Source organism: Carassius auratus, unplaced genomic scaffold (assembly GCF_003368295.1).
Source record: "Carassius auratus strain Wakin unplaced genomic scaffold, ASM336829v1 scaf_tig00216830, whole genome shotgun sequence".
NCBI lineage: Eukaryota > Metazoa > Chordata > Actinopteri > Cypriniformes > Cyprinidae > Carassius > Carassius auratus.
Window position 1 is genome coordinate 255,577 of NW_020528754.1, and position 13,382 is coordinate 268,958.

The 13,382-nt window shown below is 39.7% G+C and overlaps 1 pseudogene; it reads left to right on the forward strand.

The window, feature by feature from the left end:
- LOC113099010 (zinc finger protein basonuclin-2-like) overlaps positions 1 to 13,382 on the forward strand; it is a 233,811-nt pseudogene that overhangs the window by 94,828 nt on the left and 125,601 nt on the right.

The following is a 13,382-nucleotide window of genomic DNA, read 5'->3' on the forward strand; positions in this document are numbered from 1 at the left end:
GTGGCCTGATAGTCTCTCAAGATCTCAATAAATCTTGCAATACTAGTGGTAAAAACCAAAAGACAATAACTGATGTAGCTGTATAATAAAACATACTGCATCTTAAGAAAAATAAAGACACATTTTATCAGTGTGAGTAATAATAATAATATTCAACAAAAAATATTCCATTTTTTTCTGAGAAAAAAAATCAACTTCATGCATGAATCCATTCAATGACACTTACACCTCATATCTTGCCGTTTATCTTATACTACTTTACTTAAAGCAGTCAAAGACCACTTATTAGTAGTAGTAGTAGTAGTAATAATAATAATTATAACAATTTTATCTTTCAAACAGCCATAAGATCAGATCAGATGAATGTGTAATTTGACACATTTGTTTTGAACTATTTTATTGTAATATCAGTTTGATTATTTTGATGGTACCCTTTAGACAGCTGTTGATAAGTAACTCTGCAACTACATATCAACTAGCAGTAATTGGAGTATTAGTATGTCTGCTACTTTAAATATATGATAACACTTTATTTTGATGGTCAACCAACAGATAAACTGACTATAAGTGTCTGCAAGTAAGTCAACTTATTCTATCATACTAGATTCTACCATTCTTGAGCATACTAATACTTTAATGAGAGTTAGTTGGCATGTAGTTGCAAAGTCGCTTATAGTCGACTATAGTTAAAAATTTAACCATATAAATGTTTTTTTCGTTTTTTGTTTTCAGTTGGAGTATTATGCTTACATCAATTAATTAACATCAGCTTCACAGGAAACACTGAAATAATACTCAACATCTAACCACTCACAAGCTGTAGTAAGATACTATGCAAATCTTAAATAAACAGTGTCAAGATATGATACAGTCCATTATATTGTAAATTAAGTAGATTTAATATGGTGTTTATTGTGAATTATAAAAAATCATACTTTTAAACATATAACTGCAAATACATAAGTATTATGATGTATTGTAACTGTTGTTATGATTATTCATGAGTTGCATGGGTTTAAGATGATCTGTCTTTTTTTGTCCTTTTATCTGGTCCCCTTCTTTCTCCTCTGAGCCCAGTGAGGTTGTTGCTTCTCATAAAACTGCCTCTTTAGCCAGTCAATATGCTGACTCGCATATCCATCTTTATTCCCTCACTTTTCTGTGCATGCTTCTGTCTTCATTCGTGTAGCTTTTAATTCACTTATAACGGTCCTTTCACTTATTTCATTATACTGAAAATAAAAAGCATAGAAATATAAAAAAGTAGCTTAAGAGCAGTTGAAAACATCAAATGAAAGGAGATGATAGTCAAAAAACAGAGTTAAGTGGGAGAAACAGACACTTGGTTTCATAAAGAGACAAAATAAAACACCTGTTGGGTTGGGATGAAAGGAAAAGAGACAGGCCTAAAGGGACCATCACAGGGGCCATCCACCTAGTTTTAATTTTACTGTGAACTGTCAGCCGCTATCCTTTCTCTCTTCCTCTTTGTCTCACTCTTCTCTGACATAAAGCTTTCATTTTGTCTGTAGTGTTGGCAGCCATTCTGACAGGTATCTTTTCATTTTTTTATTATGTTCATGTCTAGCAGGGTCTATTGTCAGGCAAAGACCTAGTCAGCACAAAAATGGACTGAGGGTAAAAAAAAAAAAAAAAAAAAACATGTGTCGTACAGAGTCAGAGAGAGAGTTCAGAGAAGAAAGAGAAACAGATAATATTGATCTCATTCTCATTTCTTCATAGAAGTGTCATTATCTCATTATCTCACACACAGAAAATCAGTAAAATGAAGATTGGCTGTTGACAGTTCATAGTTCGATAATAAGCTTCAAATAAGAGACAATACACAACATTTATCTTATATGTTTTTTTATTAAACTGATTAGAAAATGATATATATTATGTGTTTAGCATTTAAGCAATAATAATAATTGTGTGGTGTTGTTTTTTGTGATTATAGCTCTAGACAAGCTGAGCACACAGCATCTCTACCACCCGACGCAGGTGGAGATTGTACAGTCCAATGTGGTGTTTGACATTAGCAGTCTGATGCTGTATGGGACTCAGGCAGTACCTGTGAGGTTAAAGATCCTGCTGGACCGCCTGTTCAGCGTTCTCAAACAGGAAGAGGTTCTGCACATCCTCCATGGCCTGGGCTGGACCCTGAGAGACTATGTTAGAGGCTACATACTACAGGTAATAATAATAAAAAAGTATTAAGTAGATAACATATCTTACATACTAATAATAATAATATTATTAATAATAATAATAATAATAATAATAATAATAATAATAATAAAACAACAAATAAAAAAAACATATTAATATAATCTTTTATTTTTAATATATAAAAGGTAAGCATGTTGCATATCTAAAAATGAACGTTAAAAGCTATGCATTAAATAACCCCTGAACAATGGATTTTTAGCTCTATGAATTTAATAAAATAAATAAATAAATAAATACAGAGACAAACATGATAGAGATCAGAAAACATTCGTGACTGCAGGCAATAGCAGACTATAGAACCACCATGACGCTTTCACTCCCTCTCACTCCTTTAATTGGAATCATACACATTTCTTAATCAAAGGTACAGGACTTTTGGGTTCGCAACAAAACTAAAGTGTTCCTGTATGAGTTAGTTAAGAGCAACTGAACATGTGCTTGTGGTTAGCCTTGTGAGTCCAAAGCCAATAGCAGAGTGATGTGGATGGCTTTGGTTTGGAGACCATGCCTAAGTGGAACAGCATGCTGAGCTCGAAGGCGGTTTTGAGGCCTTGTACGAGGAAATGGCTTCTGTGAGTAAATCTCTCCCTCTCGCACACTTTTTCTCTCATCATTTGACTGGAAAGAACTGTAGAAGGCTGCAGGCTATTTTTTTATGTACAGTTCTACAGTCATTTGTTGTGTGCGCAATGTCTGTTTGTGTTTCTCATTGCTCTCCCCCTGATGGCTTATCGGAAAATCCCCCAGACATTAATATGAAATCGCACCCGATGTAGTCTGAAATCTGATGTTAACTTCATCATCTATGTGCACAGCACGAGACAGTGTACTACCAAGGTAAGTAAACTTGTCAACGGCTGAAAGCTTTTATAACAAAAGTTGTCGAACAGTGACTTCCTCCACTCTAGTTTTGGCTTGCATCCTGCGCAGATTGAATAGCCCACTGTCAAAACGGTAGATGAAGTTAATCCCAGTGTTGTAATTCTGGAATGAGTCTTGCAGCATGGCAGAGAAAACCATGCTAAAGAGCGTTGGCGCTAAAACGCAGCCTTGCTTCACCCCGTTTGTGATTGGGAACGGATCAGAGAGTTCTTGCTGGTCTCTGACGCTGGCCATCATGCCATCATGGAGATTGCGCACAATGCCAATGAACTTGTCTGGACACCCATACTTGGCCATGATTTTCCATAGGCCCTCCCAGCTGACTGTGTTGAATGCTTTTGTTAGATCAACGAAAGCCATATATAGATCAACATTTTGTTCTTGGCATTTCTCCTGTAACTGCCGAGCAGTAAATACCATGTCAGTGGTTCCGCGGTCTTTTCTGAAACCACACGGACTCTCAGGTAGCAGACCCTGGTCTAGATGGACAATTAGGCGGTTCAGAAGAACTCTTGCCAAGATTTTGCCAGCGACTGATAGTATGGAGAGGCCTCTAAGGTTGTCACAGTCCTGCCGTTTGCCTTTCCTTTTATATAGATTGATTATAGTAGTATCCTTGAACTCCTTGGGAATGGCTTCTAATTTCCACATAGCCTGGAAGAGCTCGGTCAATTTCTCGACTAAGCGAGGCCCTCCAGCCTTGTAGATTTCTGCTGGAATGGCATCGGACCCTGGAGCTTTGCCTGATGATAGAAGTGTTATGGCTTTGCTGATTTACTCAATGGATGGTAGAACAGCCAAGGACTGGTTTATTTCAACTTGAGGCAATCTCGCAATTGCCTCCTCATTTATGCATGAAGGCCGATTGAGGACCACACTGTAGTGTTTGACCCACCTTTCAAGTATTTTGTCGTTCTCTGTAAGGAGTGTTGTTCCATCTAAGTTCAGAAGAGCTGAGGTTCCTGAGTGTTGCGGACCATAGACCTGCTTAAGTGCATTATAGAGGCACTTGGTGTTGTTACTGTCAGCGTAGGATTGAATCTCCACAGCTTTTGCGCACAGCCAGGCATCTCTGCTGAACAATTCTGCAAATGTTGAGGAAGGCAACCTTTTTTTAAAGTTGAGCTGCTGTCATTCAAATATATTTTATGCAGGCAATGTTCTTCATCAAGGAGTGCTCGGATTTCTGCATCGTTCTCATCAAACCAGTCTTGATGTGTACGTAATGGAACACCAAGTGATTCAAGGGCTGTAGAATGCAGCGCGGTCTTGAGAGCAGTCCAGTCTGCCTCAACATCTGTATGCTCGAAGCTTAGAGACTCCAGGTGATGGTCTAAAGTCTCAACAAATGCCAGCCTGGTGTGTTCCTGTTGTAGGCGAGTGATGTTAAGATGCTTGACACGTCTTTGTCCTTGTGGGCGTCTGCTAGGCTTAATCCGGATGTTAAGTTTGGAGATAATGAGACGATGGTCAGTCCAACATTCAGCACCACACATAGCCTTGGTCACCCTGACATCGTGCCGGTCGCTCCTCCTCACGATGACGTAGTCAATCAAGTGCCAGTGGTGTGAACGAGGATGCATCCATGAAGTTTTCTTAAGCTTTGGTAGTTGGAATATCGTGTTGGTGATGAGTAGGTCAAATTCAGAGCATGTTTGCAGCAGTAGAAGACCATTGCTGTTACATTTTCCAATACCATGTGCACCTATGACTCCATTCCATGATCTATGGTCACTTCCAACTCTGGTGTTGAAATCACCCAGTATCAGAAGTTTATCCAAGCTGGCTGTAGCAGCAATAAGGACTTCCAAGTCATTATAAAACTTGGTTTTGATCTCGTCAGAGTTGGTCATGGTAGGGGCATAGGCACTGATGATGGTGGCCACCTTTTTACCAAATAGGTGGAGCTGTAAGGTCATTAAACGGTCGTTTATCCCCTTGGGTTGGCTTGCCAGTTGGTTAACCAGGTGATTTTTTACTGCAAAACCAACACCAGCATCACGTCTCTCCTCCTGGCCTCGTCCGCTCCAGAAGAATGTGTAACCTGCACCCACTTCAGTCACTTGTCCAATATTGGCCAATCGGGTCTCACTAAGGGCAGCAACATCCACATTATATCTGGCTAGCTCTCTGACCACGAGGGCGGTGCGTCTCTCAGGTCTTTTTGATCCAGTTGTGTCCATCAAGGTGCGCACATTCCAGGCGTCAACAGTGAGTGGTATCACTTTGGTCTTTTTCATTTTATTTGTTTTTCTTTCTGTTTTTCGACCGCAAGTACGGGATCCCGCCAGCTGCGGTAGGCTGGCCAGGATGTTTTGAAGCAGACAATGTTTAGGTGTTTACCTTTTCTAACCCTTTTCTCACTACGGAGGTGAGCAGTGTGATCCTGAATAGGGCTGCTCAGTCACTCAGGGTGCTTGGACTTCACTGCTGCTTCGGTCCAGTGAGGGAACGACCAATATCCTGAGCCCCCTGTGTGCATGTTTGCGGCTACAGCTTCCAGCATATCCGTGCCTGCTGCTTTGTCGCTCACCCATCACCACAGGACTTGGATAATGACGATGGTAAGAAAAAGTGCCATGACCTGCGCAGAGAACTTGGATTTAAGTGAGGGTGATTTGCGCAGCATTCAACCTCACTCTCTCGACCAGCCACATCTGTACCCAGTGGCAAGACATAGTCAAGACGACTGGAGATGGTCCTGTTTGCAGTAGAAGGTCCAAAGACCCGTTTAGGTGGAATTTCCTCCACCAAGGGCTCCACGCGCCCAAGCTTTTCCGGGTTAGTTAACCGGCCCCCGGGGTTCGGCATTAGCAGCTGCTGACTGTACCGACTCACCAGGGATGTTGAGCCTGGTGTGCGCCTACGGTAGCAGCCAGAGGGCTGGGCCAGATGTAACAAGCCTGAGACACAACTAGCTGGTCAGACACACACACACACATATATATATATATATATATATATATATATATATATATATATATATATATATATAATTCAGCACAATAGCTTCTTTTTCAAGTGCAATATATGGACAGTTAATACTTACAAAATACTAACACTAATTTACCTTTCAGGGAAAAAAGTTTTGTTTTTTTGTTTTTTTGCACAAATGTAATTTATTCTGAAGCAGTCTAATCAGTGCTCTATCAGGTATTACTTTAATCAGTATATTTTTGATATTTGCCTTAAATTGATTGCTTTTACACTTTTTAACTTAAAAAGATTAAACTTTCTAACTTTTAAAAATATAATGTAGATGTCTACATTTACGTTGAATTCTTACATGTTATCCTTACATTAAATTAGAATAATAAGACATTATGGTTGTTATTACTATTAAAATGAAATCAGTATCAACAAATTCCATCAGTCCAAATTAAGAAATTATGTTATTAGAAAAATGTTTAACTTTTTTGACATACAAAATATGAAATGTTGGAAAAATACAACGATATTTTTAAATATGATATTAAACCACCAGTAGGTGGTAGCAAGTCACTGTCTTAATGAGTGGATCGTTGATTCAACCGATTTGTTCAAACGGCTGATTCATTCAATAAATGAAGCAAGTAACCATTTTTATGAATAGCTCACTGAAACATTGACTTGTTTAAAAATGAATCATTTAGTAACGAAAGACTGTTGCTCGCAGATGCGGGGCTGTTCTGCTTTGACTTTGCTATAGAACTATTTTCGTTTGAAATGGAACAAAAATGTCCCATAATGTGTCTAAAATGTAAGTCAGTTAATATTACTTGTTTATTTAACTGAAGATGTATAAAATCAATATCACATTTGCAATTGAGCTGAAAGATGGAAAAACATCACTCCTGGTCGCGTGATGTTGCACATACAGTATTATACAGAATATTTATATTTTTTCTACCACAATATGTGTTTCTTTGTGTGTGCTGTTGCACTTATAGTAGGGATGGGCATTTTGGGAAATTTCTCATTTCGATCATCGATAGGTTTCAAAAACGATTAATCGATTAATCGGGGATGGGGCTTATGCGGGGGCGGGGCATGGTCATAATGTATATAATGAAAAAATCTGAAGATTGTTATGAAAATGAAAAAAATAAATAAATAAAAAATCTGACATGAAAATCTGTCTATGAAAACATGAACACATGATTAGGACAGGTTAGATAATGATTATGATGATGCAATGTTATTAATAAAGGAGCTAGAAATATCTGCCTGAGGTGAAGAGTAGCCTATACCAATAAACGGAAGCTAATTCTATGACACATCCTATGATAAATCAGATAACTGAGATACATATCAGACGTAACATTACAACTTGTATCAGCACAATAGGATGCTAAGTTATGAGTTAGACAGAGAGAGAGAGAGAGAGAGAGAGAGAGAGAGAGAGAGAAAGAGCGAGAGAGAGAGAGCGAGCTCCCGCTAATGCGTTTTCATGACAGCGCGCTGAAAGATGGGCAAGGACAGATTTTACTATGGATTCCTATAAAGTTCTCATTATAAATGTATGGCAGATTTGTGCTATATTTTCATCTACGTTATTAAGTGTAATAGTTGTAATTAAGTTTTATTTTTAAGTTAAGTTTTATTTTCCATAAACCTGCGCGTTTTCGAAGCCATATGAATTGAATTATGCCCACAAATATGACAAAAAAAAAAAAGCTCGGCTGCATTATTATAACATCAGTAATAAAATATCAATAATAAAAATAGAAAAATAGAACATTTAAGAGCAATATCATTATCGGGCATTGCTTATATGAGCATGAAATGAATCGCTGATATGCAGCGATTTCAGCATAATTGTTCATGTTAATTAATCAGACGTAGTCTAGCTCTTGCAACTTTTACCTGAAAAAATTTCGCCGATGCAGATGTGAACTTGACCAAAAGTGTAACTCGATCGGATTGCGCTTTACAAACACGAAAGTGAAATTAATTCACATTAGTGTCACTATCGTTATTTTTTTTATGTATTTTAATATTTAATTAATATTTTGTATTCAATTTGCACTTTTTGATCAACCAAAATATTATATAAATATTTTTGAACAGCACGGAAATCACTGATTATTGCTAAATAATTGAATGAGATTTAAAATATATTTAAGATAAAAACTATGACAAACAAATAATTTGGATTTTCGTCATCTCTACAAATATAATGTAATTAGGCTACAAATGCATTTTTATTTTATAAAAACCATTTCATTACTTGTCTATGATTTAAAAATTAACACACAAAGATACTTTTTATTTTTTTGCTACTTTATTCAACGGCATTTTTTAAACAAAACATTGTCTTCCAGTATAACTTTAGCAGCATATTTTGATCCAGCGGTGAAACGTAGTTTTTAAAAGATAAGAAAAAAGTCCAACAAGTTTAACCAAACAACTATTATAAGGTACTATAAAACAGAGACCAAATAGCCTAGATATTTTAACTATGGCTAAAACTCAAAACTAAAATAATAATAATAAAATTTAAAAAAATATATATTATTTACCACGACCGGTGAAACATTCAAATGACTATTCAAAAACATAAGTCGGTCTACGTGCTCAGATGAGAGCCGAGTGCGCTGCCTGTTCACATTTAGAGGAATAAATTCGCTCCGCTGGAACAGATGTTGCAGGAACAGCAGGTACCACTGGACAAGTAAACCTTCTCTGTCCCTGAAACTAATGGGCAGCAAATCTTTCACCACCATTTCAGCGAATAGCTTTGTCGTCTTATCGGTTCTGCCTGTGTTGCATTTAGGTCTTACGGCAAGTGATTCAATGCTCGTCTGAGTTGCCGCTCTGTTATCGCCAAATATTTTATGTACAAATTTTAGATGATAGCGCATTGTATTTGTTGTAGATTTGTGTGAAAGCTTGGCGCTGCACAGCTTACCCTGAACTGTTTTTTCCTCGTTCTTCTCAAAGGGAAGCCAGCCATCACTACGTGACTTTGAGGCCATTATTATGTCTTCTTACGTCTTTTGAGGCATCAAGTGGGAAGCTAACCAATCAGAGATCAGGGCGCCGCCTAACGTACTGCCATAACCAATCAAAAAAAAAAATTATAATAATTTCGATCATCGTTTACGTGATCGATCATCGATGTCGCGGTCGAGTACTCGATCACTGTTGCACATCCCTAACTTATAGTGTTGATTTCTCCGTACCCTCACCTTGATACTGTCAATACATTATCTGTTATTAGTCACCGTTTACACTGAAAGTAATAAAATCAGAATTATTCTCTTCAAAGTTTCGTTGATGCCCTAGTTATTGTTTGTTATACAAATTTTGATCAGGTTACTTAAGTAAAATTTTCTTTCACTTGTCCCGGACAAGCGTTAATGTCGAGCACTGGCTAATATATAAAGACCATTTCCAGGTCATATGTTTCATCTCAAAACAGTTGAAGTGCATAAGGTAGTAACAATGAAGAAAAATCAACATTACAAAAGGGAGACAGGGGAAGCGAGAGAGAGAGAAACAGAAGGAAGGGGCTCGCCGATCCCAAAGCACGCCGCCTGCTGATCCTCCGCCAGTTGGATGGCCAGATCCAGCGATGCCAGGTGGTGGCACTGGACCCACTGGGCAGTCCTCTTTGGGAGATGAACTGTTCCAGTACCACCATGCTGATGATGGTCTCGGCGTCGCTTCCTCTGGCCAACAGCCATTTGCGGCACAAGTCCCGGAGCTGCTGTGTCAAGACAAAGCGACTGGAAGCACTGACGGTGTTACTCGAGGCTGAGGCCGACCCTCTGGAGGATGGCTCTTCTCGGGTCGGCATAGACCAGGAGGTTCAGGACGGGCAGTTGTTGTGCAGCCTTCTGTGCCTCCCCCGACAGCAGTGGGATCACCCAGATGGGCCAGCTGTCCATCGGCCACCCACATGCCTCAGCAGTTCTATTGAAGAGATCGAGGAACGCCTCCGGGTCACCGGTTGGCCCCATCTTCGTGAGCGGCATGTGGGGGGTGGGGCCGGCACTGGGGGAGGCCGAGCTCGTCTGACCCTCCCGGTCCAGCAAGCTCCGGAACAGCTCGCGGTCCTCCTGCTGAGCCTGCATCATGGCCTGGAACAGGTGATCATGGTCGGCCCGCAGATCCAGCAGGGCTTTGTGTTGTCCCTGATGCAGGCCTGTGAGCGATGTTATGATGTCCGCAAACGCGGTTCCCGATGGTCCTGACGGAGTCTGCATGGCGGAATCGTTCTCCTTCCTCCCGGGTTTCCGCACCAGTATAGTATGTTCAGTTTTATAAAGAGGAAGGAGACCGGGGTCGGCATACGGGGCTCATGGGATACTTTATTTAAACAATAATAAAACAAAACAAACAAACGTAGCAGGTGCGCGCACTTCACGGTCTCTTTCTATGTTGCAATATTGCAGTCTTCGTCTCTCTCGGTCGGCAGCTCTCCAGCTCCTTACTCCCATGAGTCCCCGTCTCTCTCGCTCTCCATCGGTCCTCTGCCGGCTTAAATGCCGGTTCCCCACACCAATCACTGTAACGAGACCCAGGTGTTTAGTCGTCTTTCACCTGATCCACTTACCACCGCTTGTCTCCTCACTCGCGCTCCCGTTGCAGACCTCGCTAAAGTATTACTTCTGCTATGCATGTGTGGAGGTTCTGCCCAAGGGTGCCCTCCAGATTCCAGTATGAATTTAACAGTAATTACATTACATGTGTACTCAGCAGAGATGGGGACTCGAGTTTGAGACTCGGACTCGAGTGCGACTTAAGTCGCACAAACAGTGACTTCAGACTCGACTTGAGACTCGTCCTCGAAAGACTTCAGACTCGACTCGGACTCGAGCTCCGGGACTTGTGAACAATGTTAATTTTTAGTAAACGTCAGATGAGCTCGCTGTTAGAGCTGTGACGTTCGCGAACGAACCGATTCTTTTGAACGGCTCATAAACATGAACGATGGGAGCCGAGTCACGGCTGGAGGAGAGCCGTTCTTTCTGTCGCTCTTTTTTCCTATGCGTGTTTCATAGCGCGTGCTTCACACAGATGCACACAAATGAGCTCCTCCGCGAGACAGAACAGTTATAGGGCCAACCCTTTATAGCGTGATGATATTAGTTATTAGTTGTGCACGCACCCTTCACGTGAGTACTCCAGTGGAAAAAAACCTGCGTGCCTCTGTCATTGGGTAGGAGCGGAGCCATGACGTTTTGCACAGATATTCATTGCAGCCCACTTTGTTATTGTTCATTGACTTGAAGGGGCTGATGTCCTATTTGCAAAGTTTACAGTAATAATAGTAGTAATTTCCATTTTATTTATTCTAATTTTATCTACTTTAAATATTTTTGGTTCTCTATCAAAATGTTCTTGTGTGATAACAATGTTCTTGTGTGGAAGTGTTTGTAGTAAAAGTTGTTTTGCACAGAAATTCATTGCAGCCGGCTTTGTTTTTGATTTTTATTTGTGAGTAGGTATTGTATGAATAACATAAGTCAGCGTAGCTTTGTTCATTCTTAAGCCAGACAAGAGGTGTGCAGCTATACAGCCAGGACAGACAGAAGGCCATTACTGAATCCATAAATGCAAAATACAGATATTAACTTAAAAGTAAAGCATTCTTGGTGTTTTTGTCATGTTGCAATAGCCTGTTTACACTGATTATATACCAAAATCAAAGTTGATATTGTATGCTAATAGATAGAGTTGTCATAATAACATATTACATGCTTTGAATTACTTATATATAGCTATGCAGTGTTCTAAGCAGCTTGGATGGGTCGCTGTACGTGATGCAACATTTATTATAACCAGAGACTTAATATAATAAAGAGACTTGAGACTTGACTTGGACTCTAGCTCAGAGACTTGAGACTTGACTTGGACTCTAGCTCAGAGACTTGAGACTTGACTTGGACTCTAGCTCAGAGACTTGAGACTTGACTTGGACTCTAGCTCAGAGACTTGTGAGCATCTCTGGTACTCAGTAATGCTCACACCACCCTATTTTGGGCAAAAATAAGAAAGGTAATACTTTTCTATTAATAAACAGGATTCCCTGAGTTATTGTTATTTTTATTGTTATCATTATCACAATAAAACCCAGAAATTATTGTAATATATATTTAAGCCCATATCGCCCATCCTTAGCTCGAGCCCCAAATGATAATCCTACCAATGCCCATGCTTTTAACATCCTGGGAGTTAGAAACAAGATCACAGCAAATCTCAGTTCTCACAAAGATGTGTTCTGTGTTCTCGCGTACTTCAGTTCACTCTTTCAAGGTAGCCTGGCAAGACTGTTCTCCAAGAGAACACTAGTCCCATCTTTGCATTCTTGTGCCATGTCCAAATACTCACTCTTGCGGTAAAAACACCAAAGTGCAGTGCCCTTAACACACACGTAATACTGACTATCTTAGTGTATCCCATCATGCATCATGTTTTGGAATAAAGATTTTTGCCAAGATCTCGCGAGAGGTCATGGAAACCTTTCCAATGGAAGTTAACTAATATAATAATTAGATAGGGCCTATTATTACATATAATTTGGTAAAAAAAAAAAAACTAAGTGTTGCACATTTTATTGGTGCAAGGTTGAGTAGTAGACAGAGACATAGACAGAGAAAGATCACTCTTACCAGTTCTTTCAGATGCACGCTTCAAACAGAACAGTCAGTGAAGATGAAGAAAGTGAGTGACGTGTTCTCCCGGTACCTGTTTATAGTCAAGCAGGTAGTGACATCATAGGCTGTCGCCGGCCAACTCGTTGGTGTTTTTTCAATGTATGCTTCAGACACGGGTTACGACGAGGTGTTCTCCATAGCGAACCCTAGAGGACGCAGTTCAAAATATTTTTTTTTAATTGAAAAATATTTTGCATTTATTTTTTTGGTGTCATATTACAGGTGGCACAGCCGTGGCTACACCATTGCTTTAAAGGTAAAATTTTATTTGTAAAATTGAGCAAAAACAGACAATATTGTATTGTATTAACTGTTAAATAAAATCACATTTAAACTTGTGATAGATCAGCACAGTTTGATATAGCTATTGCTGCTTGTGTGATATTGCTTATAATGTGATATAAATAAGACAAAAAATTTTTACATCAGCCAGTGACCCGGCCATTCAGCGCAACAGCAATGTGGCAAGGGGACGTAATGTCTCCGTTCCCTCCTTCAGGAAAGAGGGTTACATACTTAACCAAGACGTTCCCTTTCATCCGGTCACATTAGACGTTACGAATGGGGTCCCTTACAAAACGCCACATGGCTGTCTTCCAGCGACCCGTGTGAGTGATAACACCC